Here is a 7,238-nt window from a genome sequence, read left to right as displayed (position 1 = left end):
TTGGTCCTGCATCCCGTCAATCACATTTCCCTGGACAGGTTGGACTCCATATTCAAAGACAGCAGCAAGAGAATGTTCCCAGAGACCATTTCCTGGTCCACAGGACTTTAGTCTATGTGGTTGTAGGATCCTGGGGGGCTGCCTCCATTTCACCCCTATGAGGCTCACAGATATTAAGGGACCTGCCAAAGATCACCTTGAAGTAAGCACCAGAGCCCAGGTCTCCGACATAGCTTCCACATCCTGTCTTGTTGATATCTGCTATAGTGTGTGCTAAGTCGCTTCAGTGACGTCCAACTCTGAGACCCCACAGACTGTAGCCCCCCAGGCTCCTCTGTCTATAGAATTTCCCAGGCAAGAATACTGGAGTGGGTTACCATTTCCTTCTCCAGCGGATCTTCCCCACTGAGGGATCGAACCCGCGTCTCCTACTTTGGCAGGCGGATTCTTTACCATTGAGCCAACGCAGCTCTTCTAAAACTTTCTACTAACCAGTGGTCATACAGAATTGGCCTCACACAACCCCCACAGCCCTCCTGTACTTCCTGGGAATTTGGGAATCAGCCAGCTGCTGGTGGAAGCCCTAGCTTTGTCATGTATCAGCTATGCCATCAGAAAAGTGAAAAGTGAAAGTTGCTCAGTTGTGTCCGACTCTTTGCAACCCCATGGACTATACAGACCATGGAATTCTCCAGGCCAGAATACTGGAGTAGGTAGCTGTTCCCTTTTCCAGGGGGGTCTTCCCAACCTCGGGATGGAACCCAGGTCTCCCGCATTGCAGGCGGATTCTTTACCAGGAGAGCCCAGGAATACTGGAGTGGGTAGCCTATCTCTTCTCCAGCCATTAGAGGTAGGTTATTTACCCTCTCAGAGCCACATCGTTTGCTGTGACGATTAAAGCAGATGACATGTAAGGCGCCTGGCCCTCGGTGGCCGGGGGCGATGGCAGCCACGGAGCTTGTTGGGCATGGTTGTCAGACTCCTCACATAATTCCTCCCTCATCTTTCCAGATGGCCGTGTTGTTGGCATAGTCCATCCACGGCATCTCAGCACTGCCTGTCCAGTAGGCGTGCTCTTCAGAGGCCTTTCACACACACACGCAGGAGTATGTGGTCAACAGGACACTCAGTGCCTTGAGGAATAGTGCAAGGACTTAAAAAAGCAGGCCTGCAATTCAGCCTCACCACTCCCAGGCTGTGCCACCATGGACAAGCTCCTTAACCTCTCTGAACCTCAGAAAACCAGCCTGGAGCCACCACAGAGTCTTGCTGAGGATTTAGTGAGGAACTAAGGATAGCCCACCAAGAGGCTCACTGGCACGTGGAGGCACTCAGTAAGTTACAACTGGAGTTAGAAATAATCCTATTTCACAGATGGAGAGGCTGAGTCCCAGAGGGCATAAGTCACACATCCAGTGTCATGTGAAAAGACCCCTCACAGACCTAGGGACTAAAGACCAGATCTTCATGCTCCCAGTCTTTGCCCAGCTGCTGCTGCTGCTGCTAAGTCGATTCAGTTGTGTCTGGTTCTGTGCGACCCCATGGACTGCAGCCTACCAGGCTCCTCCATCCATGGGATTTTCCAGGCAAGAATACTGGAATGGGTTGTCATTGCCTCCTCCCTTTGCCCAGCTACTACTCTCTCATTACTGGGATTTATAACCATTTCATGACAAAGGTGTTTTCAACTGTGGAAAGTCAGAACTTTTAACCCAGGCTCCGCCTGATACAGAACCAGCTCACTGGTGAGCGCATCCCTCCGTAGAAGAGAACAGGGGTCGGGGCTGGGGTAGGATGGACATGACTCAGAGGCCAGAGAACCTGGAGGCCAAACATAATGAAATCAGGGGAGCAGGAGCTTTGTGATCAGACAGACCTGTCTCTGCCACTTCTTAGCTGTGTGATCAGCTAAAGGACACCACCTCTCTCGGCCTGTTTTTCCTCTAAAGCTCCCATAGTACCTCTTTCGTAGAGCTGTTTCAGCAACTAAGAAGACAGAGTGCCTGGCACAGATGGATTGCTTGAAGTTGGCAGTCCCTATCATTTTATCAAGATGAAGTAGAGCAGGAGCCACCTGTAGTCTTTGTCGTCACCCTCATTGTGAATCTTTTTGTAAACTTCCAATTGAACAAACAGTATTTGATTTCTGATATGCTGTATGTGTCCACAGTCCCCCACTTACGGTGTGAACTTGGACAAACTACCTAAGTTCTTTCATCTTCAGTGTCTGCACCTATAAAATGGGGATAATGAAAGTCCCTACTACGGACAGTTGGGAAAAATTTTTTTTTAACTTTTCTTTTTTGGACATACCATGAAGCTTGTGGAATCTTAGTTCCCCAACCAGGGGTGGAACCCAGGCCCCCAGCAGTGAAAACACTGAGTCCTAATCCCTGAACTGCCAGGGAATTTCCAGGTGTGAGGATTAAATCAGTTACCACATAGTACGCTCGGTTTAATGCTTGGCACATAATAGGAACCCCCAAATGCTACTTGTCGTTCATTATCTTAGCACAGTCTGTGAAGTTTGTGTTCTCATACATTCTATAGCCATCTGTGTTTTTATACAAAATCTTAATATCTCAATTTTTTAAAAATTGGCATTTCAAGAAGATGTACAGATTTTTATCATATGGTTTTGTGAGATCTAGCGCCTAACAAACTTCACACGTAGCCACACTTGTGCGTTGTGTGCACACGCACAAGTGTGGCTACGTGTGAAGTTTGTTAGGCGCTAGATGAACACACACACACACGATGAGCTGAAACAAGCCCTCTTGCATTGAAGAGCGGCCTGCATGCTCCCTCTAACTCGCTTTCCTCTGTGAAGGGAGACTGGTGACTGTGTGACCTCTCAGCAGGAGAATTCCTTGGCAAAACTAACCTGGCCCTGGAGAAGGGCATGGCGATCCAGTCCAGTATTCTTGCTTGGAGAATCCCATGGACAGAGGAACCTGGTGGGCTGCAGTGCATGGGGTCACAGAGTTGGACATGACTGAAGTGACTTAGCACGCATGCATGTTAAACCATAATAGCTGCTGCTGCTGCTAAGTCGCTTCAGTCGTGTCTGACTCTGTGCGACCCCATAGATAATTCTCCAGGCAAGAACGCTGGAGTGGGTTGCCATTTCCTTCTCCAATGCATGAAAGTGAAAAGTGAAAGGGAAGTCGCTCAGTCAAGTCCGACCCTCAGGGACCCCATGGACTGCAGCCTACCAGGCTCCTCCGTCCATAGGATTTTCCAGGCAAGAGTACTGGAGTGGGGTGCCATTGCCTTCTCTGAACCATAATAGAAAAGAATATAAAAAAGAATGTGTATATATGTATAACTGAACCACTTTGCTGTAGAACAGTAATGAACAAAACATTGTAAGTCAACTACAAGTCAATAAAAATTAAAAACAACAATAAAACAAAAAGCCAAGATGTCAGGTGGGGCCAGACCACCTAGGATATGACAGCCTTCTCTGGCGGCAGATCAATTCAGTGCTGTCTTTCTGGGGAGCACCAGGCTTTTTCCACCCTAAGCCCAAGTCTTGACTCTTTCTGTCAATCAGGACGAAAGCCGCTATAAGGCACAGGAAGCTCAGCCCGGGGCTCTGTGATGACCTAGGTGGATGGGATGGAGGTGGGGTGGGAGGGAAGCTTAAGAAGCAGGGGATATATGTATGCATATGACTGATTTACTTTGTTGTACAGCAGAAATTAACACAACATTGTAAAGCAATTATATTCCAATAAATAAATAAAAGTAATTAATACAAAAAAAAAAAAAAAAAACTCACATGGGAGGAAGCCCTGGCTCCTGCTCTTAACCTGAGTATCAGAGCCCAGGTCTCAGTAGTGGTTCTCTCCCTGCCTTGCTGTGCAACCCTGGGCACCTCACTTCACCTCTCTGAGCTTTGACCTTCCATCTGTGAAAGGGGGCGGACCTTTCAAGGTCGTCCTGAGGATTAGAAAAGTGAACAAAAAGTGCCTGGCACATTGTCATTGCTCCATATATGGGAGCTTTTCAAAGCACGTTGGTTTTTTAACTCAGTAAGAGCTATCTTTTTATATTCTTTAATAAAACAGGGTTATGATCTGGGTGCCTTATGTAATTAATACCGTTTATTGATTTTTAAACACATCTGCTAATCCAGTAAAGGTGGTTTTCCTCCTAAAATTATTTTCTTTCCTAATTTATTCATATTTCACAATGTCTGGGCAGGTCATTGGGCCTCACTGAGCCTCAGTCTCCATATTTCTAACATGGGAAAAATGCCTTCCTCATTAGGTTGTTTGGAGTTCAGTTGAGACGGTGTATATAAAAGTGCTCTGCACACTGTCAAGTCCAGTAAGTGTAAGAGATGAGTTTTTGCACCTCCTTCCCTTTCAGTAGGCCAAATTCCTCAAAGACAGGAGGGAGTTTTATTTACCTTTGTATCTCCTGTGTTGAATGTGTAGTAATAAATGTAATAGTAGCATTTATGGTGATAAGAACTTTCATTTCCTGGACACTTGTATTGTGCAAGACTCTGGGCTGAGTGCATCTTAATGGAAGGATGAGTGACAGACACTTAAAAGTTTTGATTCCCTCTGCTGGGAATTGTTTTAGTTTTCTCTTGAGCAAATTCTGTCTTCCATCCTGCAGACAAATTATTTTTATTCTTGGGCCTCATATGTTGTTTGGCCAATCCAGTTGAATAACCGTAATAGCATTGTTTAGTTTCCTTATCTATAAAATGGGGCTAATGATCAACTTAACCTCATATAAAAGTGTCCCATAAATGACGGTAACTTTCCCTTACTCCTTCCTTTCCTCCCCGCCTAGACACACCCTTTCCTTGGAGAGGAAGGTGATGACAGAACAAGGTGATTAAACTGGGTGGTGGAGAGCTGAGTCCCTTCATTTCTCTGTGCTTTTTTTTTTTAATTTTTATTTTTTTGCCCGTGCCCCTTGGCGTGTGGGGGGAGGTCTTAATTTTCCCACCAGGGATCGAACCTCAGCCTTGGCAGTGAATGTGCAGTCTTAACCACTGGACCACTAGGGAATTCCTTCTCCGTGCTTTTGTTTCCTTTTTTGATCAGGGTGGCAGATCTTCCTGGAATAATTTGCCTGATTCTGAGACCCTCCATGTCCAGCCTCCTAAAAAGCCTCCCCTTTCTGCCATAGCACCACAGATTCAACTCATCTGGACGTCACATGCCCCCTGTGATCATCTGTTGTATATTCCAAGTGCCTTTAAGTCCTGGAAGGCAGAGTGGTGTGTTAGGGTTTGACTTCTATTTTTCTAAGCATTTTCTTATCATCTCATCTCATCCTTTATAAACCTTTCAAAGTCCCCAAGCCACACATGGGCAGCTGAGGCCCCGAGAGGGGAAGGGCCTTGGCTAAGGCCACAGACTGAGTGACAGCCAGTCCTGAGACCCAGGCATGCTCCGAGTCGCTCAGCGCTTAGTCCCATGAGCCTCTCGATACCAGGCTTTGTGCTTGATGCTGCCTCACAGAAATTTTATGAAGTCGCTGCTCCCCCCCACTTTCCAGATGAGCAAACTGAGACTCAGGCAGGTAAAAAGTTATTTCCCGAGTTGGAATCATGATATAATCAGGGCCGATTCTAAACTGTGTGCTTTTTGCCCAGGACCCCGAGACTTCTGCCGCTTTGTTGTTTCAGGGCCCCGAAGACGGCCGCTCCCAAGTCTCTAGCAGTGTGTTGGTCCCTAAAGCAGGGAGTGATTGCCAAGGCTGACCCCTACGTCCTGCTCTCTCAGCCCCAGCAGCCCCGGGGTCAAGGGATTCACAGAGCAGGGCCCAGGAGGGCCCTCCTGCAGCAGTGATCTGCATGGAATGGCCCCCCGCCCCAATCCCTAAAGCCCATTGTCTCCCCAGGAAACAATACAGATAAAGGACCCAGCCTAGTGGGCTGCCTGCATCAATCTGTAACCATGGAAACCCGTAGGGAGACAATTCCAAAGCCCCTCCTGTCACCCTCCACCCTGCAGCTGTGGCTCCAGGAGTCCAGCCTCCAGCAGAACGGGCATTGCTAGTAATTGCTGTCCCCCACCACGGCCACCCTCAAATGGGACACAGCTAGGCTCCCCCCAGCATACATCCTCCCAGAACTGGTGTTGGCAAAGGGGCCTTGGATATGTTTAAGGTCTATATCTCATGTCATCTGCAGGAAGGTTAGTTCCACCAGGTTCTGCATCGGCAAGATGTCACTGATCACAGGGTCGGGGCCCCGGGAAAAGGTCTCAATAGAATTCTTAACCATCCAGTGGTCAACCAGGACCCAGGAAGGTATTAGGTCTTCAGCGCATGACTTCCCCCTGGTGGCCAGTTGCTGCAATTGTCAGTTTCGACATTAGCCAAACTTGTTACCTCTTTTTCCTTGGTATCTTGTGTGTTCCAGATGCCCACGTACATTTGATCTAATCCTCACAACCACTTTGTGACGTGGGTGTTCTTACCCTCCTTACACATCCTGAAGCCAAGGCTTTCAGATGGTATGCAGAAGGAAGCAAAGACAGCAGAGTGGTTGAGAGGGTGAATCCAGACTGCCCTGGCTCAAAACCAGGCATCACCAGCCTGATGATCTTGGGAAACGTACCTGAGCTCTGAGTCTGATTCGTATTTGTAAAGTGGGAGCGATAACAACACATACTTCATAGTGATGTTACGAGGATATATAAAATAAGATTTATAAGCCTTCAGAACAGTGATTGGCGCATAATAAATAAAATGCTGTGCCCTGACACTTCTTAAGCTGTATGCCTTCAGGAGTATCATGGAGCTTCTGGCCTCAGTTCTTTCACCTGGGCGTGTATGTGTGCTCAGTCACTGCAGTCCTGTCTGACTCTTCGTGACCCCAAAAGGCTCCTCTGGCCATGGGATTCTCCAGGCAAGAATAACGGAGTGGACTGCTATGCCCTCCCCCAGGGGATCGTCCCGATCCAAGGATTGGCCCACGCCTCCTGCGTCTCCTGCATTAGCAGACAGATTCTTTTACCCACTGAGCCACCCGGGAAGCCCCTCTTTCACCCATACAGTAGGGCTAATCGTGGCTTTCTCTTAGGACTATCATGGTAACTAAAGTGGATTTGAGGTATGAATGTACTTGCTTTGCTACTATTAGCATCATTTTTTTTTTAATCTGCCTTTTTGGGAAGGGCTGATCATGGGGGCAGAGGGATGGGCAGAGAGACGCTACTCTGTCAACAAGCCAGGAGGAGATACCTGAGGATTCTCATCCCTGC

Source organism: Bison bison, unplaced genomic scaffold (assembly GCF_000754665.1).
Source record: "Bison bison bison isolate TAMUID 2011002044 unplaced genomic scaffold, Bison_UMD1.0 scf7180017864516, whole genome shotgun sequence".
NCBI classification, from domain to species: Eukaryota; Metazoa; Chordata; class Mammalia; order Artiodactyla; family Bovidae; genus Bison; species Bison bison.
Note: the sequence above shows the minus strand (reverse complement) of the source record.